This window comes from Physeter macrocephalus, chromosome 20 (genome assembly GCF_002837175.3).
Source record: "Physeter macrocephalus isolate SW-GA chromosome 20, ASM283717v5, whole genome shotgun sequence".
Classification (NCBI taxonomy): domain Eukaryota; kingdom Metazoa; phylum Chordata; class Mammalia; order Artiodactyla; family Physeteridae; genus Physeter; species Physeter macrocephalus.
In genome coordinates, this window is record NC_041233.1 from 12,604,240 (window position 1) to 12,628,774 (window position 24,535).

A 24,535-nucleotide genomic window follows, 5' to 3' on the forward strand; every position below is an offset into this window, starting at 1 on the left:
CTGGGGTTCACCGTGAAAAGGGTCACCCAAGCAAAGTCATGGAGTTTTTTGATTATTAATATGATTGTTGGCACATCCTACGCAATATATCTAAATTGGATTATGGTACCAGATACAGATGGGAATGAAGCTTGTGTATCATCCATTATCATGTGTAATAAATAAACAATTTAATACCCTCTTGAAAAAAAAAGTATGCTAGATTATTGACATCATTTCTAATAAGATAAAATACTGAAATATTAACTACTAAGCATAATTTTAAGACTATATATTTTGGTCTGTTAATGAATGTGTTCGCTTTTGCCACATTGAGAAGTTGTACTGTAAAGATGTATATGGCTATAAAAAGTTGTGAGCCATAAGCTCTGCTACAAAACATTGGTGTGTGACACACAGTTCACAATTATCCACCTCATAGTTATTTCTGTGAAATAAAAGTTACTGTGGTTAAAAGTTATGATCAATATATGTGAATGAGACTCTCTGGGAGAAATAATTACATAGTAAAATCATTTTGTATGCAAGGTATTCAGGATGTGCTTTTGTTAAGGGAAAGAAGAGTGGCTTTGTCCTAAAGTAAAATGATTGGTTGCTCCAGAACAAGGAATAGGAATGCGGAGGACAAAATCTGAATGGATATAGAAAGTCGTAAATTTATAGAAAGGGAATTGTATGTGTCATGGATAAGATTTTCTTTAAAAGATTGTTAGTATCAAATATTATACTGATGCAAAACTGAAATTTTATTTTCTCTTTGCTAAATGACAAAATTTTCTTGGATTACTGATCTGCCTCTTAAGAGGTTATAAAAGGTTTCTGTTTACCTTCTGAGAAATCTGCCTAAAAGGCAAAGATCCTGTGTCTTACCAGAATACTTTTCTGTGCTTTATTTTGACTTTATCATGTCCTTGATGACTTAAAGGAACAAAGTTTTCTCACTTTTGGAAGAGCTAAGGTTCTTAACAATCATGCCATCTCCTATTTTTAAAAATATTTTTGGTCACTTTGATTTCAGATTGATTTTATTTTGTTTTGCATGTGCCCAGAAACAACCAAATTTCCTTGTCAATTGCATTGTTTTTGTAATAAACTCTTTTTTTTTTTAGTTGAAGTATAGGTGATTTACAACGTTGTGTTAGTTTCAGGTGTACAGCAAAGGGATTACACATACACACACACACACATATATACATATATTAATATATTCTTTTTCAGATTCTTTTCCCTTATAGGTTATTACAAAATATTGAGTATAGTTTCCTGTGCTATACCATAGGTCCTTGCTGGTTATCTAGTTTATAAATAGTAGAGTCATTTTCTATATAGTGGTTCATATATGTTAATCCCAAACTTGTAATAAACTTTTATCAGATCTTTCAGTTTTGAAAATTATCTTTAATAAGCTAACCGTGGCCATTTTGTCTTTTACCATCTACAGATAGTTTTTTAATTTACGCTGTTGGTTTCCTGAACATGTTTGCCAACCAGCTACAGTCCAGAATGTTTTGACTTTAACAAAGAATGGTCTCAGAGCCACATGGGAAAGGGCTAAGCCAAGTACCCTTGAGCACAGGCTTCTGATGGTATTGCTTAAACAACTTTGAGACCATAACACTGGACTGAGTCAGGATTCTCAGCACTCTGTCATGGGTTCCTGAGGCTGCTAAACCAAGATGCAGCAGAACAAGAATCACACAGAAAAGTGAATGAGCTAGTGAGGGATGGTTTGGAATGTTGCTGATACTTTAATATTCTATTCTCTGTATACAGGGAGCTCCTTTCCCTTTTCCCTTAAACTGTCTGTAACAATTCTGGTGACTATGTTTTTGAAAAATAGAAATGAAACACTTACCTTTTTCTCCCTGTCTGACTCCTCCAAAATTCAGAAACTCCTATGGAATATTCTTATTTTCATGGTAATATAATTAATTGCATCAGTTCAATAAGAATCTGAACTGCTTATTAACAGGATATGATAGAAAACATTGATTATACAACAAAGGCTTTGTCCAGAATGTTATATTTGAGAACATTTGAGAATGTTATATATATTTGAGATAAGACCAGTCAGTTTTAAGGAACTAGGGTTGACTTTATGGGGGTAGTGCTTACAAAGCTCTCTTGGGAAAAGCACTGTGGTACGTGGCTTATAGGGTTCCCAGCTTACAAGTGAGTGAGATGAACTCTTGCTGGTGGGCCCAGGAAAGCTGGGCTATCTGAGGGACCTTGAGAAGAGAGGAATACACCCAAATTTATGGGTAATGCAGGTGAAACCTGATGGTTAGTTCTCGGCTTGGCTTCCCAGCCTCAAGAAGATTTTAAAGGTCCATTCTAAGTCTCGTTATGAAGACTTCCAGCAAAGCAAACTTTAAAAGGCCTATACATTAAGCACCACTCTTGCTATGCCTGGGTAAATAATCAGGCCATATCTAATGAGATGAGCTTTATTTTATGATCAAGAATAATCTTTCAAAAAAAAAAAAGAATAATCTTCCTTTGAGATTATCTTTGATCAAAACAGAGGTAACTAGGGAGAGAATTTTTGTGTTTCAATGGAAAACTATAGCACACCCTGTGGATTACCAAATTCTGGCCCTGGTCATTGTTTTTGAACTAGTTTAAGGCTTTGTAAATTGCAGGTAACTGATCGATATCAGCACCTGTAAACTAGACTAGATCCTATCATCTTGCATGCACTGTCAAACCTTATTAAATTTTCAGTTCCTTTATTTTCCTTCCAAAGCTGCCGACAACCATACAAACTAACATTTTCAATGTTCCCTCCCTGCCTGTTGCCTTCGCATCACCAAAAACTAAAATATGACGGCCCAGATTCTTACTGGAACTCTAGGCTGCCTTGCAGCTGGCGTTCCCATACCCCCTCCCCCAACCCCGCCAGCATCTGAGGAAATACTACAGTTTAAAGCCCTGTTGACTTGATATATACCTTGAAGGACTTATCCCTACAGCAGCCCATGCAAGGGACAGATTTCTCCCTGGAAAAGGCACTGTCTTGGCTACCAAAAGAAGTCTAGTAAAATGCTCAGGTCATGCACGCCCTTATAAGAGAGGTAACCAAGACCATGAACAGCACTGCCAAGCGCACTGACAGCTTGGCTACAACAAACTCAATCAGCAGCGTTGCATTACCAAAAGATTTCCATCCACCTATCTCCTGGTATCCACTGGATTGGATATCCCCAGGGTTCACCTCCTGGCTCTTTAATATAACTATTTATGTTAATATTTCTTTTTCATTCTAGTTATCCCTCTCATAAGGTGCCTGATCAGTAAGACTAAAAAAATGATCTTAGCCACCATCTCTCCATAGATGGTTCAACTGATTTTGCAAGAACAGCACCAACAACAGTCCTCAGGAGACTAATTCTTAGATGCTTCTGCCCACTCAGGAGATTTAGGATCACCACTGAGCTGTTCAGTGATGAATGATATTTATTCATCTTGAACAAAACGAGGGACTGACAATGTTGAATTTAAAAAAAATTTTTAATTGTGGTAAAATACGCACAACATTAAATTTACCATCTTAATTATTTTTAAGTGTAAGTGCAGTTCAGGAGTGTTGAGTACATTCACATTGTGGTGCAACCTGTCTCCAGAATGGTTTTCACCTTGCAAAACTGAAACTCTATACCCATTAAACACTAATTCCCCACTCTCCCCTCCCTCAGCCCCTGGCACCACCCCTCTACCTTCTGTTTCTATGCATTTGGCTTCTCTAGATACCTCATATAAGTGGAATCATGCGGTAGTTGTCTTTTTGTGACTGGCTTATTTCACTTCTCATAATGCCCTCGAGATTCATACATGGTGGCTCGTGGGAAGCTTGCTGCACAGCACAGGGAGATCAGCTCGATGCTTTGTGACCACCTAGACGGGTGGGATAGGGAGGGTGGGAGGGAGGGAGACCCAAGAGGGAGGAGATATGGTGATATATGTATATGTATAGCTGATTCACTTTGTTATACAGCAGAAACTAACACAACATTGTAAAGCAATTATACTCCAATAAAGATGTAAAAAAAAAAAGGATTCATCCATGTTGCAGCGTGTGTCAGAATTTCCTTCCTTTTGAAGGCTGAATAATATTCTGTTGAGTACATATACCACATGTCGTTTATCCATTCATCCATTCATCACCTGAGCCCTATGTTCCTAGAAAATAGCAGTCAAGAAACCCCCCCCCATGCTTTTATGCATCAAAATGGCTTACTGCAAAAAACTACCCTTCAGAAGATAAATAAGTACTGGGGATGTAATGTACAACACGGTAAATATAATTAACATGCTGTATGTTATATATGAAAGTTGTTAAGAGAATAAATCCAAAGAGTTCTCATCATAAGAAAAAACATTTTTTTCTTTCTTTCATTTTATGTCTACATAAGATAATGTGTGGTCACAAAATTTACTGTGGTAGTCATCTCATGACGTATGTAAGTCAAATCATTATGCTGTCAGCCACAAAAAGGAACGAAATAGCGCCATTTGCAGAGACGCGGATGGACCTAGAGACTGTCATACAGAGTGAAGTAAGTCAGAAAGAGAAAAACAAATACCATATAATATCTCTTATCTGTGGAATCTAGAAAATGGTACAGATGAACTTATTTGCAAAACAGAAATAGAGACACCAGTGTAGAGAACAAACATATGTATACCAAGGGGGGAAAGGGGGATATGGGATGAACTGGGAGATTGGGATTGACATATATACACTACTATGTATAAAATACATAACTAATGAGAATCTACTGTATAGCACAGGGAACTCTACTCAATGCTCTGTGGTCACCTAAATGGGAAGGAAATCTAAAAAAGAGGAGATATATGTATATAGCTGATTCACTTTGCTGTACGGCAGTAACTAACACAACATTGTAAAGCAACTATACTCCCATAAAAACTTTTTAAAAATCATTATGCTGTACATCTAAAACTTAATACAGTGCTGTATGTCAATTATATCTCAATAAAATCAGAAGAAAAAAAAAATTCTTCGTGTAACTTAGATAAGATTCATGGATACCCCTTTATTTACCTAGGACGAAGCCAGACACAAGCTCCAAGTTCCCCTTCTTTGTCTCATCAATGATTAGCTGAATTGTTTGACCTCCACTGACCAATAGGGACAAAATACCTGCTAATGTGACTTGACCTAACTTTACTCTGGCTTCTTCCTTCCCCACAGGCGCCTGAACTTTGACCCACTTTCAACCTGAGCCAGCCTCAGAATACTGAATAGCCCTTCCTGACCAAACCTGTCTGACACAACGTTTGAGACTCTTACAGATCTTGGGCTCTGTGTGCTCTCTCTATTGCAACAGTGCCCCTCCCCCATTGCAATAGTCTTTTCAAATAATGGCTCTCCATACCTTCATCTACATTTGTTTTTATCTGACTGTAAGAAAGTGCTGAGGGGTGCACCTCTAGTTGTAAACATTAAGGACCATGGGGTATGGTCCAACACTTAAGCAAGCAATCATTTCTTAGTCCCATTTTACAGGTAAGGAGATGGAGGTAAATACATAACTAATGAGAATCTACTGTATAGCACAGGGAACTCTACTCAATGCTCTGTGGTCACCTAAATGGGAAGGAAATCTAAAAAAGAGGAGATATATGTATATAGCTGATTCACTTTGCTGTACGGCAGTAACTAACACAACATTGTAAAGCAACTATACTCCCATAAAAACTTTTTAAAAATCATTATGCTGTACATCTAAAACTTAATACAGTGCTGTATGTCAATTATATCTCAATAAAATCAGAAGAAAAAAAAAATTCTTCGTGTAACTTAGATAAGATTCATGGATACCCCTTTATTTACCTAGGACGAAGCCAGACACAAGCTCCAAGTTCCCCTTCTTTGTCTCATCAATGATTAGCTGAATTGTTTGACCTCCACTGACCAATAGGGACAAAATACCTGCTAATGTGACTTGACCTAACTTTACTCTGGCTTCTTCCTTCCCCACAGGCGCCTGAACTTTGACCCACTTTCAACCTGAGCCAGCCTCAGAATACTGAATAGCCCTTCCTGACCAAACCTGTCTGACACAACGTTTGAGACTCTTACAGATCTTGGGCTCTGTGTGCTCTCTCTATTGCAACAGTGCCCCTCCCCCATTGCAATAGTCTTTTCAAATAATGGCTCTCCATACCTTCATCTACATTTGTTTTTATCTGACTGTAAGAAAGTGCTGAGGGGTGCACCTCTAGTTGTAAACATTAAGGACCATGGGGTATGGTCCAACACTTAAGCAAGCAATCATTTCTTAGTCCCATTTTACAGGTAAGGAGATGGAGGTATAAAAAGGCTAAGAGACTTGCTGACTCACAGCACCAAGGGCTGAGTTGGGAATCCAGGTGCTATCTCTCATCTCAGAGAAAGCAGTGCTCTTTCCAGCATAAACATGCCCAATCCTGGTCAATGTTTAGGGTGGGTCTGGGCAAATTATTGAAAAACTTTGGCAGAAAACTTTCTCCAGTGTTCAAAGAAAGGGAAATTGGATCCAAGAGTGGAAAAAAATAAATAGAATACCCAGAGCTTCAGGGAACTTCTTCTAACTTGTGAAAATGAATGAAGACCATCGAAATGAGAACAAGCAAAGGCTATTGATTCAAAGCTTGCTCTAGCAAAGGAGTCGACCACCATCACTTGCAGTGGGCAAAAACTCAAAAGCAGGCAGAAGAGTGTGAAAGTTTTCTATTGGAAAAAAAAAAGGAAAGCCTTCGGGTATGCCCTGACTGGAGGCTGTTAGCACGGGGAAGCAATAGACAGGCCAGCTAGACGCAGGGGCTCCTGTGTGATTGGCTGGGGGGACATATTGGCTTTCTCCTGTCTGTCCTAATTAGAAGTGGGTGCAAATATTAGCAAAGCTGTCAATTATTAATCAAGTCCTGGCTGTTTGGGACCAACTGCCACAGGGGTTATGATTTGGCTTCCTGGACTGGTTACTGTTGCTAGTAGCCTAGCTTCCTGGGCGGATTGCAGCAAGCTGTGGGCCAGGGTTACATTTTTATTTATATCCTGGACACTGTGTATTCGGTCTTCCAAGTCTCTACAGGGACCCTGCATTTGGAAGAGGCTTTCAGACATCTGACTAGCCCCACAGATGATTCCACACTCAGGCCAGGGATACTGGCAAAACGCTTTCTGCTTCCCGTCTGGAGGAGGGAAAGTAGGTAGCAGCTAAGTTTGCCTCAACTACAATCCCCCCATAACCCTCTTTTTTCACCAATAGGTGAAAATCAGGGCCTGAGCATCACCTCCAGCTTCCTGGGACTCTCAGGCTATCCAAACTGAGGCCTTCTTGCTGGCCTTCTTTTCCTTAGGTGGTTCACAGAATCTCGGGAAATCTAAAGGACTTCAGCTATCTCCTCACGCGGCCCTTATCTGTAACAGATGGAGACAGGATCCCAGAGATTCCAGTGTCTGGGTTCTAGTCTAATGTACACTGAGCCCTTTGTGAGGAAGGCAGAACGGATCTGACATCCTTGAGGGGCTCAGCCAAGTGGGAGAGACGAGTAAATAGATGAACACGCTCAATTATTTCCCCAAACCTACCCATGGATTGTCTTGGCTCTGAGCTTGCAAATGCCATGCCTTCTGTCTAGACAGCCTTTCCTTGCCCTAGCTCCTCACTGTGAATTTCTTTCCATCTGTGAATGTCTAGTTTCCCTGCACCCCAGGCTGGAGTCCTCTCAGAGTGCCGGCTGTTCATCTGTCTGGGATGCTCATGCTGTTCTGCTCCAAGGTTTTTGCCTCTTTTCCCCAGAGGGCCCTAAGATCCTGAAGACCACCTCTCGATCCGGGTTTCCATCGTCTGTCTCATCCCTAACACAAAGCAGCACCTCAGATATTCAGAGGTGTGCATGGAGCACAGGGGCAACCAGGTGGGAAGACTGAATGATGGAGGAGGTGATGCCAGGGTCAAGTCTGAAAGGAGAAGTAGGAAAGTGCCAAGGAGTCAACAGGAAAGGCATTCCAAGCAGAGCTATTAACAGGAGCAAAAGTATGGGAGGACGAGGAATGGATATGGGTGGGGTGAGAACAGCACGGGGCCTGCACTGCTGGAGGACAAAGAACAAGGCAGGGACTTCCCTGGTGGCCCAGTGGCTAGGGCTCCAAGCTCCCACGCAGGAGGCCCGGGTCCGATCCCTAGTCAGGGATCACAGCTAGGAGTTTGCACGCTGCAACTGAAGGATCCTGCATGCTACCACGAAGATCCGGCGCAGCCAAATAATTAAATAAATATTTTTTTTAAAAACACCAAAAAAAAAAACAAGGCAGAAGTGGCCAGAGACAAGACTGAGACTGAACAGGGATACCTAAAATTTTAATGTTCTGCTTCCTCACTTACTAGCAGTTTAACTCCAATCAACTTATTGAACCTCTCTACGCAGTAGTTTCCTCATCTGTCAACTGAAGATCAGAACAGTCATCCTCACATAAAGCTGGGGCAAGGATTAAGTGAGTTAACATGCATGGAACATTTAGAAGAGCACACAGTAAGAACGATGAAAGTGCTTGCTGTTCTCACTATGTTGAAGACGTCATTCTACAGGCAAGATGGGGCTAATGCTTCTATTCTAATCAGGAGCGAGATGTGGTTGGGGGAACAGGACCTGAGGCCAGAACAGAGAAACTATTTCCTACAAGGGTCCAATGAACGATAAGGACGAACTGACCTGGGGCAGGGGTGCAGTGGGTGAGCAGGAGTCGGCAGCATTTAGCAGGTAAAACTGGCCAGACTTACTGCCTGCTGAGAACTGGGTGTGAGAGACTGCAAGAAGCCCAGGACAGCACCAGATCTGTGGTTTAGGCAATTTGAGTGGGTAAGATGCAGAAGGACAAGGAGTTTGTGAGCACTTCCTATGTGCCAGGCACGCAGCTAGATGCTTGATGCCAAGAGATGCTGAGGAACTGGTCCAGGGCCAGAGCAAGCAAGTGGCCAAAGAAGACTTGAGGGACTTCTTGGTGGCACAGTGGCTAAGAATCCGCCTACCAATGCAGGGGACACGGGTTCGAGCCCTGGTCCGGGAAGATCCCACATGCCGCGGAGCAGCTAAGCCCGTGCGCCACAACTACTGAGCCTACGCTCTAGAGCCCGCGAGCCACAACTACTGAGCCCGTGCGCCACAACTACTGAGCCTGCGCTCTAGAGCCCGCGAGCCACAACTGCTGAGCCCGTGCGCCACAATGACTGAAGCCCGTGCACCTAGAGCCCGTGCTCCGCAACAAGAGAAGCCACTGCAATGAGAAGCCCGCGCACCGCAACGAAGAGCGGCCCCCGCTCACCGCAACTACAGAAAGCCCGCATGCAGCAACGAAGACCCAACATAGCCAAAAATAAATAAATAAATAAATAAATAAATAAATAAACTAAAAAAAAAAAAAATTAGACTTGAAACTCTGTCTTCTGACGCCCGGTTTATGCACTTTTCAACACACCCCACTCCAATCCGAGAACTGGGTCCTTTCCAGGGATAAGATCTCTGCCTCACATCACAGCTCTTAACCCTGAAGAACCAGCAAGGAAAATTCAGGCACTGGGGGAGATGAGAGGGGCTACTTTTGAGCTGCTAGGTCTTTCCACACCAAATATATATATATGATAAAAGTGTACCTCAAGCCACCTCCCCTTGGGAAATTCCTTTTATTCCATTCATTTTGATGCAATCCATGTTATACAAACTTAAATACTTTGCCTCTAACATCCATTCTTATTGCAGGAGGCAGACCTCTCACATTTATTTCTTAAATTTTGAAAAGGGCTGTAGTTTAAAAACTGCCAGTGAGTATAAGAAATGAAAAAAAAAACACCCTACGGAATTATGTATGCAAGCTGTTTCTCAAGTATTTTCCCCCAACTTCAACTCAAGAAGCTGGTTTGGTTTTTTCCCGGACCAGGGATAGAACCCAGGACCCCGGCCGTGGAAGCGCAAAGTCCTAACCACTGGAACGCCTGGGAGTTCCCTGGGTTTTTGTTATGAAGCAGAACCTGGCTTGATAAATGTGTGTTGAATGAAGGTGTCCGTGAAGCTGGTAAGAAAACTCAGCGAATCCTCAATCGATAAGATTCAAGAACCAACACGCTCTCTTCTCACAAGCCCACGGCTGAACATCCCTCGACAATGCTGTTAACATCAGATAGAGCCTGCTGGTGTTTTCGCTTAGTGGAAAGCACAGGATGTTTGCGGGAGGGGGACTGGCTTCTGGCAGGAAGGTTCATTCAAGTGAAGGTAATTGGCAACAGGCAGCTAAAGGACTGCCCTTCAGTCCTTGACAGTTATCAGGAAATTAATTCCTGTCCTTAATCAGCCCACTGTTTGTTAAAGAGATGAGAATGGCTTGGGCATGGTAGGGGGCAGTGGAGAGGAAGTGATAGAGAACAGTCATCAAAAGCTGTTGCCTAGTGTCTCTGCCCCGACCGGCTCAACTTTGGCCCAGTTTCAATTTCTGGGCAAGTTTGGGGAAACTTCTGTGGCTGATACAGGCATGGGCCTCGGAGGGAGAGAGTTCTGCTGAGTTTTCGGGACTGACAGGCAAGTCACTGTAACCGAGCAGGACCTCCCCCCCATCATGTCCTCCACCTGCCTTTTGTCTATAGAAAAACGTGAGTCAAAGAATAAATTTAATCAGAGAAGTGAGAAAATGCAGAAAGAAAGGAAAACAGTCAAGCAAGACAAAATAAAAATAGTTTAGCCATTAAGCAAAGCCAAGGACCTTTAGTTCCTTCTCAAGGGCTGTAGATAGCCAGGTCCTTTGAGCTGTTTTGCAGATACTGAAAGCCCCACCGGGTGGAAGAAGTTAACTGATGCTGCCCACGAGCACGCAGACCCCAGACCGGTTGGAACCAGGTTGATGATGCTGACTCCCAATTACCTCACCACCAACCAATCAGAAGAATGTCCACGAGCTGATCACACATCCCATAACCCCCTTCCTCGCCCTGTCTTTAACAACCTTTCCCTGAAACCTTTGGGGAGTTTGGGTCTTTTAAGTACTAGCTGCCCTGGACTCCTTGCTTGGTGCCTGAAATAAACCCTGCACTTTCCTTTACCACAAGCCGGTGTCAGTTGACTGGCTTTGCTGTACACGGGTGAGTGGACCCAAGTTTGGTTCGGTAACATTATCACATTTTCCAGGTGGGAAGTTGATAAGGATTAAGCGCATAAGTAATTCTTAAGACACTACAAAGGAGACTAAACAAAACTCAGAAAAAATCAGTAAGGTAATCTTACATACCTGGATGCATCTTTTACACACCACTACCGGCAAGAAAAGTAAGTCAATTTTGAAAATTGCAACTGTCTTTTTTTTTTAATTGCATTTTCAGAAAGTAAACATTAAAAAAGAAAAAGAAAAATTTAGAGGTATGAGAAACTAAGTTGACCTCTATCATTAGAACTTAATATTATGACAATTCTGGAATGGTAAACCCAGGGAATACAGAAATGTATAATAATAGTTCTTGTATATTGAGGGTTTAACTTGTCCTAAGTTCTAGGTTCCTGTCCTAAGAGCTTCATCTGTACTGTAGGAACATACTTATTCCACACAACTCTATGAGGAAGATGAGAAAACAGACTCTGAGTGGTTATGCAATTTGTCCAAGGATCTAAGTTTCAGAGCCAACATCTAAAATCAGGCACTCAGGTCCCAAGGCCCAGTCTCTCTCCTACGCTTTCAAAATATACATGGGTAGCTACAACAAAAGCATGTATTTTTTTAGTTTTTTAATTTGGCCACGCCATGCAGCTTGTGGGATCTTAGTTCCCCGACAAGGGATTGAACCTGCACCCTCCATAGTGAAAGCTTGGAGTCCTAACCACGGGACCGCCAGGGAATTCCCTAAAAGCATATGTTTTGATGCAATGAAAAAAAGTTGAGGGAGCCACACCTCATATCAGCTGATCAGAGAGGTCAATCGGATGAGCGCTAGCACCCTCTTTATTTATTTGTTTTAATTTTTTAAAATTAATTAATTAATTAACTTATTTATTGGCTGCCTTGGGTCTCCGTTGCTGCGTGCGGGCTTTCTCTAGTTGTGGCGAGCAGGGGCTACTCTTCATTGTGGTGCACTTCTCACTGCAGTGGCTTCTCTTGCCGCACAGCACGGGCTCTAGGCGTCCAGGCTCAGTAGTTGTGGCACACGGGCTCAGCTGCTCCGCAGCATGTGGGATCTTCCCAGACCAGGGATCGAACCCGTGTCCCCTGCATTGGCAGGCGGATTTTTAACCACTGCGCCACCAGGGAAGTCCATAGCACCCTCTTTAGATACAGACTGAACTTTCCTTCAGAGACATAAATAGGTCGATCCAGCTTATAGAGAATTCCATTTATCATGCAAAAACAAACAAACAAAAATGCAACTCAGGGTATGGGTTCATGGATATTTCATTTCAAACCTGGCTCAGACTGAAATGTGGGTATTTCCCACCTAACCTTTGGAGGGGCTCTGAATGCATAAAAAAAGCCAATAACATGAATAACCTGCATTTTATCTAAACGGTAATAAAACTTACTTAACAATTGAGGATCTTAATGCCAATTTAAGGCATTGGCTTTCCTAAAACACAGATAGTAAGTAACATTAAAGAGCACTTGGTTTTTAATTGCTTTACAAATAAAATCATTCCTTTTCCCCTTTAAGCTGCTACAATTGCCATCGGGTAAATCAGCTCTGGAAAGCTGAGCCGAACTAGTCTCTGAAGTATTTTCTCGAGGACCAAGGAAACCAAGGATCCGAAACCAAACTTTTCCAGATGAGGGAATGGAATTTGAAGACAGAGTTCCTCAGATGACGAAAGGTGTCTGGGAATCTGGGGACCGGTAAAATCTAATCAAACTTTTGCTGGTTCCATGGCTCACAACGTCACTGTCCCAAACTCTCACCCAGTCAGATGAACAAATTCTACCCTTGGGGGGAAGCTAGGAGGAGAGTACAGAATTTAAGAGCTTTCCTCCAGCCAACATTTCTTTACATTTAGTTTTATTAAACCATTCACTTTCACAGCCAACACGAAATATGTGATGATTCCTTTAAGAGAAGGAGCTCAGAGTATCAGAAATGCGCTGTCCACACCCATGTGGCCATTTAAATTTTTTAAAAATTACTATTCTTAAGTACTGACCTAGGGTTAGTGAGACAAGCCAGTTAGAAGCTGCGCCCAAGGTCTGAAATTGGTCAAACAGGACATTAAGCACACTTCAGAGCTGGACCCTTGGAGGACTGACCCCTTATTCTGCATCTCACCTTGATTTATGCCTGATTGTGCTACCCGACCTGGGGTTACCTGTTATATAACCTGAAAGGCTAATACAGTGAGTGACGAACGCTCCCCACAGGGAAAGTCCAGCAATTTAAAAAGCACCCCCAGGGACTTCCCTGGTGGCGCAGTGGTTGAGAGTCCGCCTGCCAATGCAGGGGACACGGGTTCGAGCCCTGGTCCGGGAAGATCCCACATGCCGCGGAGCAACTGAGCCCGTGCACCACAACTACTGAGCCTGCGCTCTAGAGCACGTGAGCCACAACTACGGAGCCTGCGCTCTAGAGCCCGCGAGCCACAACTACTGAAGCCTGCAGCCTAGGGCCTGTGCTCTGCAACAAGAGAAGCCACCACAGTGAGAAGCCTGCGCACCGCAACGAAGAATAGCCCCCGCCTGCTGCAGCTAGAGAAAGCCCGTGCGAAGCAACGAAGACCCAACACAGCCAAGAATAAATAAATAAATAAATTCAAAAAAAGAAAGTGTGAATTAAGATATAAAGAAAGAAAATGAACTCTTCTTGGATTTCTTAAAAAATAAAATAAAATAAAATAAAAAGCATCCCCAAGTTGAACCCCAGAGTCCCACAAAGAGATTGAAAAGCCAAAGTGATTTTCTTTCCCTAATCTCGTTGTAAGCTCAGGTATACTAATGGGAGCCTCACTCAATACTCAGTTAAGTATAGACTATTTTTTCAGAAACCTCGTTACTGATTACCTTTTTCAAGACTCCCAAGCTGTATAAATTCACCCCAAGCCTCTTATGGTCCCAAAGTTCCATAAGGCCAACGAAAACTTAGTGACAGTGACATCACGTCTCGACTCAAAAATGAGAACCTCATGGGACACCTGCAAGCAGCGGCCTTTCCCAAGTGAAAGGGAAGCCCCACCAGGCCAGCCAGCCCTGCTCTCTGTGGAAATGTGGATATGAGAACAAAATGGAAAAAAGGAGAGGACATTCTCTTTTGATGAACTTCACCAGGTTATCAGTCACGCCAAGCCATTTGCCCAGCGTCCACAACTCCCAAACCCAGATACGCATGCTCATTTCAGAGCAACTCATCCCCGCGTTTCTCAGGTTGGAGGGTGGCGTGCAGAACGCTCCCGCTTTCCTGTGGGAAATTAGAATCTTCCATGGCGGCATCTCTCTCACTTTCCCAAGACTCCCTTCTCCCTTTCCATCCTTAAAAATCTCTTGATCTCCTCCCTTCCATTTCTGACAAATTTACTAAGAAAATCTTAAACATACAAGTGTAGAGAATAGTATAACCAACTCTCAGGCGTCTATCACCAAATTTAGGGAATCGACATGCTCCCAATCCTGTTCTCCTGTTTTCTCTATACCTACATCTACCTGCCCACCACGTGCCCCCTCAGTGAACCATTTTAAAGAGAACCCACAATACCATACCGTTGCATCAGTACGTATTTTATTTAGGAACGTCTAAAAGATACAGATGTTTTAGAAATATTATTTTTATTTACAGATAAACAATAGGATGAATGCATCTTACACATCAATAAAAAACAGAAAAAAAAAAAAAGGAAAATTGGAGAGATTTAGCAACTTCCATAAAGTCATGAGCCAGGCAAGAGTGAGCCCGTCTGTAACCTGCATCTTCTGTCACTTGGAATTCTGTCCTTCTGAAGTTATACTCTGTGACCTCTCAGGCAACCCTATCTCTGATGGCTCTGCTGAGTAAGCGTTTGAACTCATGTTTAAGGACAGAGCTCCCCCAAGTAAATAAGCTGCCTAAAGCCATGAGAAAGGTCTCATGGTAAACCTGGAATCTTCCCCGGATGGATTTCCATCTCTGTAGCCTTCCCCAGCACCTTCATTCCATGGTCCTGGTATTTCTCATGGATCTGGGGCCCAGGTTCTAGGGGAAAGAATCATTGGCTAAAATAAAAACCTTAAAAAAAAAAAAAAAAAAAAGGAAACAGTTACAATACCATTATCACAGCTGGAAAAGAAATGAACAAGAATTCTTTAATACCAACTATCCAGGGGGTGTTGGATCCATTTCTGCTTTGATCCAGGTGGCCCTGGTCTCTCGGGTACCGGACTGGGCACGGAGAGAGGAAGCCTCTTTGCTTCTGAGAGCCCAGTCAGTCCTCCAACACACACCTAAACCCACGTATGAATGGGGCACCTCTCCAAACAACGTTCACAGGCTTCCCTTCCCTCCACTCTGAACCAACGCCTCCAACCCCACTCCTCTGCTCCCATATCCCAACACATCTTCCTAGGATTTTGTGGCAGCTGCCAATGACCACCGCTCCAGAATTCCTTAAGTCTGTGAGGCCTGCCTCATGGTGATACACCCACCCCGTTACCACATTTCTTTTCCATCAAGTGGTTAAGATTGCACGATCTGGAGCCAGACGGTCTGGCCTTGCCACTTACTGCGTGATTCTGGGCAAGTTATTTAAACTTTACATGTCTCGCTCAGTTGACAGTCCAACCGAGACAAAGAGGAACGGGACGAGAGGCAGTCGGTCTCGAGGACAGCCGAGGGAGAACCCATCACCCGGCAGAGCTCCCCAGCACCCTGGTAACGCCCTTGCTTCTGCAGAATGAAGCTCTAACTTCCTGTCCCGATGAAACCTAGGATGGTGGGGAGGGGAGGTAAAGGGAGAGTAGGGGGAAAACTGTGACTGCAGAAACTGTGCCGCCTGAGTGTGCCTGGGTCTAAGCAACAGTCCTGGGATCCTTCCTGCAAAAGCAGCTGCCTCAGCTGCCTTGAGATTCCTGAGGGAGTCTCACCCTCAACCTTTTGTCGTCTGCCAAGTCCAGACCCAGCCTTGCTCAGAGCCTGCACCTGTGCTCGGGGTTTAAGCGCCCTCAAGTAAATCACTTTCCCTACCATCACCACTGCCCTTGCAATGGGACGTATAAACACCAGAGGCCTCTCTGATAGAGGAGCCTCCCCTGACCTCCGGCCCACAGGTATCCTAGAACAAGCTCAAGAGAGCTGACTGTTAAATTGCCAGGAATTCTGTGAGCTGGTTGTTAAACACAGATACTATTAAAAATTAAATTATTTAAGATAATTTACAAGATTGTATTGAAAATACAGGTGAAGGGAATTCCCCGGTGGTCCAGTGGTTAGGACTCTGCGCTTCCACTGCAGGGGCCAAGGGTTTGATCCCCGGAAGGAGAACTAAGATCCCGCATGCCTCGCAGGGTGGCCAAAAACCCCCCACAGGTTTAAAAAAACACGTAGGTAACAAATACTCAAACCACCCCTCTTCCTAATTATTTGACTACGTTTTACTATTACTATGCATTTAAGGTTATTTATACCTAATATATCTGTACGGTAGAAATACCATATACGGTGTTACTATTGCACCTCTCTCTCCAACTCCAAGTTTAGTGACTTCACATTGGTGGCTTGAAATCAGCCTCGGTGGGAACATCCGTAAGCAATACGCAAACCAAGGTTTATTTTCCCAGAGGGCAGATACTCATCAACAACCCTGTCTGAGTCATCTCCTCTACAGTTCTCCACCCATGGGTACATCCTCCTCTCAGCCTGCTGAAACCACGCTGCCTGTTGAATTTGGGGAGAACAAGGGGCAAAATAGATGGCAACACAGCTAAGAGAACCCAGGAGCACTTTAATCCCATCTCAAATCTTGGCCAACCTTCCCTATGAGGCTCACAAGGAAGACTGATTTCCCCAAGTCCATCGTACATCAACAAGCCACTTTTTTTTTTTTTTTTTTTAGTATTTATTTATTTGGCTGTGCCGGGTCTCAGTTGCGGCATGCACGCGGGACCTAGTTTCCTGACCAGGGATGGAACCTGGGCCCCCTGCATTGGGAGTGCCGAGTCTTAGCCCCTGGACCACCAGGGAAGTCCCCAAACCACTTTCTTATTAGCTGGACTTGTGCTGGGAGCTTCTGGTACAGGCCTCTTTCCAAACAGGGCTTAGTTTTCACCCCCTCACTCTCCTACTTTTGCCTCCTTCTCCTTTCTCATGCACACACACAAGCTCTAGCCTTCACTTCTCAAGGAGCCTATACCAGGGGTCCACGAACTCAAAGCCCGCAGGGACCACACTGTAATAACTTGTGTTATTACACAAGTTAGACCACCGTGGCAGACCACCGTAGCAGACCACCGTAGCAGACCACCGTGGCTCTGGAGGGGCAGGTGTTCTCTGCTCCCCTGGCATAGCTACTACTCAGCCCCTGCTGACTGAGCAATGGAGGGCGAGGCCCTGCTGAGCTCTTATTTTTTAAGAGTAATAAGAAATCTGGATTTTTTAAAAAATAAAAGTCTCCCTCATTTCAAATCAAAAGGTATTTCAACTTTTCATAAATTGTAACTATGGGAAGCAACAGATATGTTCACTAACCTTATTGCGGTCATCATTATGCAATATCTATGTATCAAATATTACATTACACCTTAAACTTACACCATGTTATATGTCAGTTATTTCTCAATAAGATGCGGGGGGAAAAGGAAAATAAAACATATTACATTTTTCCACCTTTGGGGAAAAAACGTTTTTCATGCATACTTAGGCCAAACCAAATGATGGTGGGAGGTGTTTAGCCCCCAGGCCACCTGTAGCAGAGCTGATGCAATCCATCCCACCCCCGCCCCTGGCCCACCTGATTTCACTGTGAACACTCATGCACCTTGCCAGCATCCCTCAGCAAACACGGAGTGACCATCACAGGGACACAAAACAGATCAGTGGCTGCCCTGTGGTGGCGGAAGGAGGTGACTGGATACAAAAGGGAATGAGGAAACTTCTGGGGGTGATGAAAAAGATCTACAGATTAAAGAGAAAACTACTATTGGGTCTTGGGTGATGGTGTGGAAAGGGACAAAAGGACATTGTAGGAAGGTCATTTTAAGCATAGAGTACGGTTCTGGGACTTCCCTGGTGGTGCAGTGCACCACCAGGTGGTGCACCACTTCCCTGGTGGTGCAATCCGCCTGCCAATGCAGGGGACACGTGTTCGAGCCCTGGTCCGGGAAGATCCCACATGACGCGGAGCAACTAAACTCGTGTGCCACAACTACTGAGCCTGCACTCTAGAGCCCGTGAGCCACAACTATGGAGCCCGTGTGCCACAACTACTGAAGCCCGCGTGCCTAGAGCCTGTACTCCGCAACAAGAGAAGCCAACGCAATGAGAAGACTGTGCACCACAACGAAGAGTAGCCCCTGTTCACCACAACTAGAGAAAGCATGCATGCAGCAATGAAGACCCAACGCAGCCAAAAATAAATTTATTTTTTTTAAAAAAGCATAGAGTATGGTTCTGTTGTCTTGAGAAACAGGGTCATCTGCTCAGGCTTTGGCTTCGGCAAATGGCACTAATTCATTTCTATGTTCTTTAGATCATCCATGAGGAGTTGGTAAACACAAGATTCTGGAGAAGACTGAGAACAGCCTGTAAGCTGAACTCTGGTTCTTAAATACCTGTGAAAGGCCTTAAATAGATTAAAATGTGGTTCTCCTTAAGAAGAAAGAAAGCATTGCCGTGTTTTACAGAGGGTGCTATGTGTTCATTTTCAGTGTTCTTTTTGGAGGGAGGAGGGGGTACTGTGGTCTTCCATGACTTGTTTGTAACTGACAGATTTTGCCTCAATAAAGGATCCTTCTTATTGAAGTACATCCTGGACTATTTACCACGGTCCCAAGCAAACATGCCTGTAAATGATTATAATAAAATTGTGGGAATCCCAGCACCTAGAAGGAGGGCAATGAGCAGGGGAGAGTGAGGAACAGATACTTTGGGTTGAAGGGACCTGTCCAATACTTTAAGCCACATCACACAAGCAGCTGCCTATTCTGGGACCACAAGATCTGGGACGGCCGTACCTGAATTAGTGTCTACAAGGTGATCTGATGAAGAAGCTTGGTCCAAATAATTGGTGTCAACAGAATCCCATGGTTATTGTGGGGCTGGTGTATGTTTTTTAAAAACTTGTCATCGCTGATGTAAATTTTCTCCCACAAATATGTGCTGTACACATGCATGTCCCCACATCCTAAGGATTAAGCACTGGGAGTTTGTAAATATGCATTCCACTCAGATATAACATGACTTCTGAGTTTCAAAACATGACCATTTCAGAACTACGGTATCGATACCTCCATTCCCAGACACAGGATTTTCAAAACTGCAGATTTAAGTGCTAAACAAACGAACAAACAAAACTATGGGGCAGCCACTCTTGGCTTTGTTGTCTCAGGGTTTCCAGGAAGCCTCACACACAACGAAGAAAATTCAAATGTGGGAGTCATTCTCCCCGGGGGTCACCTTCAACCCCTAGAGGAAGGAGTAGGTGCATTGGACAGCACTCCTGTCCTCTGGTGCGATAATACTTCTAGAGCCCGTGAGCCACAACTATGGAGCCCGTGTGCCACAACTACTGAAGCCCGCGTGCCTAGAGCCTGTACTCCGCAACAAGAGAAGCCAACGCAATGAGAAGACTGTGCACCACAACGAAGAGTAGCCCCTGTTCACCACAACTAGAGAAAGCATGCATGCAGCAATGAAGACCCAACGCAGCCAAAAATAAATTTATTTTTTTTAAAAAAGCATAGAGTATGGTTCTGTTGTCTTGAGAAACAGGGTCATCTGCTCAGGCTTTGGCTTCGGCAAATGGCACTAATTCATTTCTATGTTCTTTAGATCATCCATGAGGAGTTGGTAAACACAAGATTCTGGAGAAGACTGAGAACAGCCTGTAAGCTGAACTCTGGTTCTTAAATACCTGTGAAAGGCCTTAAATAGATTAAAATGTGGTTCTCCTTAAGAAGAAAGAAAGCATTGCCGTGTTTTACAGAGGGTGCTATGTGTTCATTTTCAGTGTTCTTTTTGGAGGGAGGAGGGGGTACTGTGGTCTTCCATGACTTGTTTGTAACTGACAGATTTTGCCTCAATAAAGGATCCTTCTTATTGAAGTACATCCTGGACTATTTACCACGGTCCCAAGCAAACATGCCTGTAAATGATTATAATAAAATTGTGGGAATCCCAGCACCTAGAAGGAGGGCAATGAGCAGGGGAGAGTGAGGAACAGATACTTTGGGTTGAAGGGACCTGTCCAATACTTTAAGCCACATCACACAAGCAGCTGCCTATTCTGGGACCACAAGATCTGGGACGGCCGTACCTGAATTAGTGTCTACAAGGTGATCTGATGAAGAAGCTTGGTCCAAATAATTGGTGTCAACAGAATCCCATGGTTATTGTGGGGCTGGTGTATGTTTTTTAAAAACTTGTCATCGCTGATGTAAATTTTCTCCCACAAATATGTGCTGTACACATGCATGTCCCCACATCCTAAGGATTAAGCACTGGGAGTTTGTAAATATGCATTCCACTCAGATATAACATGACTTCTGAGTTTCAAAACATGACCATTTCAGAACTACGGTATCGATACCTCCATTCCCAGACACAGGATTTTCAAAACTGCAGATTTAAGTGCTAAACAAACGAACAAACAAAACTATGGGGCAGCCACTCTTGGCTTTGTTGTCTCAGGGTTTCCAGGAAGCCTCACACACAACGAAGAAAATTCAAATGTGGGAGTCATTCTCCCCGGGGGTCACCTTCAACCCCTAGAGGAAGGAGTAGGTGCATTGGACAGCACTCCTGTCCTCTGGTGCGATAATACTGAGGCACGTTCTCAGTTCTTCCTCGGGGACACCCAGTGGGACTGAATTCCAGTTGCCCCCCAGGGCTAACGGGCTCATCCGCGCACCCTCCACTGGCCTCACCTTCTCCACGTTCTCATTCCGCTTTCTGGACTCCCCTTCCAGGGAAGCTCCCTGCACCCAAGTCCCTTGTCTCAGTTTGCTTTCAGGGAACCCAAACGGTCACCACATGTGTCATGCTCGGACCTGCAGGTTTCTGCAATGCTACTTCCTCTGTCCCAAACACTCTTCGCCCAATTTCCACCTATTCTTCAAGACTGTGCTTAGAGATCGACTCCTCTGGAAACCCTCTCTGACCCTCCCTCTCTTCTAATGCCGTGAGTCCCACTGCGCTGTTGCCCCGCTCACAGCACCCAGCACACTGGGAAACGCCAAAAGGGAAGGAAGTCGGCATTCATGTCCCCTCTCCCCCCGCGCCATCCCCCGAATTCCCAGCACCGCACACGATGGCTGGCGTGACCAGTATTTTTAAAACAGCTGTAGAGTGAATGAAATGATCCTAGAAGTAGTTAAGAAGCGACACTATGAAGACTCTTACACTCCCATGTTTTAACAATGTTCACCGGATCCCAACCACCCCATTTGTAACAGAGAAGAACAAACGTTGACGGCATATTAGATCTATTCCTTTAGCTCTAACCCCTGTGCTCTGTGGCCTGTACTCAGTCGTGCTGGCTCTGCACCTCTGGAAAAGAATGTTGCCCACAGCCTGAAATACACAGGAGGATTCTCAAGGCTCTGACCTTCAGAGATGCAAAGTTGCAGAACGGAGAATAACATCTGTCTGGTTGGAGGTTCACAGGGAACACAGTGGCCAGATCTATGTGGACTGCTGTAAGAACAAAGCATCCCGGCGCCACAGAGCCTGCACCAACCAACCTCCATCCCGCCCTCCCCGTCCCTTTTTAGTATAAAAGGAGCTTGAATTCTATCCCTGGTAAGATGGTTCTTTGGGACACTAGTCCACCATCTTCTCCGTTGGCTGGCTTTCCGAATAAAGTCTCTGTTCCTTGCTCCAACTCATCTCTTGATGTACCGGCCTGTCATCTGGTGAGCAGTACAAGCTTGGACTCGGTAACACATTCTCATTCTTACCTTGTAGGTGAGGAAACCAAAGCCCGGAAAACTGGACTTAGGCCAGACCTGAACCCACAGGACACTTTCTACTGTACCTGGGTACCTTAAATCTGAGGCTTCGTGCCCAACATTAAAGTAACAAATAGCAGTAGTCAGTCAGTTCCCCAGGTTGATGATTTCCCAATAGCGTTTCACCAGGACCCAGACAAAGCTATCCCTGGGGAGATGCGGTGGGAGAAAAGTAGGTTAAGGGGGCTTAACCTGAATTTCAGCAGTTGCCTTTCAAAGGAACATTTAAAGAGCGCAAATACGAATCCACAAAAGACTTTTGTTTGTTGCTTTACATATTTCATATACTGTATTTTTTGTCTCTAGAAGTTCAACTGGAGGCTTTTTAGCGTTTCATTTTCCTTATCATGCTCATGTATTCTTCTGCCTTCTAGAATGCACGAAGAATGTTTATAAGGGCTGTTTTCACATCCTCGTCTACTAATCCTATCATCTTGTTTCACTTCTGAGTCTGGCTTTTCCTTGTCTTGATTTTTAAGATGAAAAATTTTCAGATTTAATTACTAAGCTCTCTTTTTGGGATAATTAGTAATCTTCAAAGCTGCACTCAATCATTAGTAGGGTATCAGAAAGTACGATCTTTAGAAAAAGATCTAAATACATTTAGTTCAAAAGGATTCAATGTAATATGGAAATGGGGGTGATGTGAAAGATGGAAAAAGAAACTTTAAAGGACAGAAATTCAACGTCTCATGTTGACAGAAACATTTGACACAAACCATATTTACCATGCACTGACGTCTTCCTCTGTTTCTAAAGAGAATGTTTAAAAGTTCGGGCCTGAATTAGACATTAGTGAATACAGTTGAACTTCCCCAAGTATTTTTTAACTTAAATAGCCCACACGTTAAAACAAGGACCCAGATTTACCTACAGAGTTTTACATAAACACAAAAAGTTTCTAAACCAACCGTTTCAATCTTAGAAGCACCACGTGGACACGCAGCCTCTAAAAGGTGTTAAAAGAAAAAAAGTGTACACATAGCTTAAACTTTATAACTTACATGTTGTTAAAGCACTTCATTTTGAATCCCATTTTCTTCAAATTCTACATGAAATAAGAATGGCTATCTCCACTATATAGATTAGAAAACTGAAGCTGGCAGATGTAGCCAAGTCCTAAATTCAGAGGTCCTGGGTAATTTCTTGGTCAACATTTTCATCAAGTTAAACTAAAACCTCGCTGCCATGAGAACAGAGGCATTTTGAGATTTTGGTCAATTCACCAAATGACAAATCAAATTAAAAACTCTTTTCATTAACTAATAGTTAATATGAGATCTTGCTTAAGCCAAAATGAGTCAAGACTCACTCAAGGTTTATTTAGCTCTTTAATATGGAAAAGGACCTAGATTTAAACAGTTCGCACTCCTAAGACGATATCACAACTGTGTTCTTGAAGACTGTGCTCCTAGGGCAGGATCCTAAGTCTGTGCTTTTCCCCTACAGAACGTGGACTAACTGCTAGAGGCTTCCTAAAATGCAAGGTGTATAAAACATCACCCCAAATATTCATTCTACCTTTCTACCTAAAGGAATGGACATGGAAATGACTTGTGTCTTATTGTATATGTGAAGGCCTGTGCTAGAGGGTTTCATCTTGATTTTCTCATCCTAGCAAGACATATAGTATTGTTATTTTACAGGTAAGAAACTTGAGTTCCAGGGAGGTTAAGTAACTGAGCCCATGAAGGAACTGGTACGCAAACCTAGAACTCATTCTAAAGCCATGCTTCCTATAAGTAGGAAGAGAAAATCATACAAACAGACTTAAAAATTTAAGAATAAGCTAATATACTGAGTGTAATTTCCAAAGCCTGACTATATATGTGCGTGTATATACATATATCTAATTGTTTATACGTAACATTTTGGGAATGAGTGTGGTTTTCCTATCCTTTTCATAATCTCCTAGGTTTATGGTTTTCAAGTGAAATACAACACAGATATGGAACAGTGCACAGATCATAAACGCACAGCTCAATGAATTTTAAAAAACTCAATACATCCAGGTAACCAGCAACCTGAATAAGAAACAGAGCAGTACCAATCCCTTTTGTGTCCTCATCTTTTTTTTTTTTTTTTTTGCGGTACGCGGGCCTCTCACTGTTGTGGTCTCTCCCGTTGCGGAGCACAGGCTCCGGACGCACAGGCTCGGCGGCCATGGCTCACGGGCCCAGCCGCTCTGCGGCACGTGGGATCTTCCCGGACCGGGGCACGAACCCGCGTCCCCTGCATCGGCAGGCGGATTGTCAACCACTGTGCCACCAGGGAAGCCCTGTCCTCATCTTAAGTTCACTTTCTAAGGCAGCCTTTAGTATTCAGAATCTAAGCTGGATGTCTATCCGAAATCACAGGGAAACAATGTTCATTTTCCAACTCGAAGAC

At 43.6% G+C, this 24,535-nt stretch overlaps 1 protein-coding gene across 2 annotated transcripts in view; it reads right to left on the bottom strand.

Moving 5' to 3' along the window:
* The window catches only part of MRLN (myoregulin), a 50,097-nt gene that overhangs the window by 20,017 nt on the left and 5,545 nt on the right, over positions 1-24,535 (bottom strand). The window lies entirely within an intron of this gene.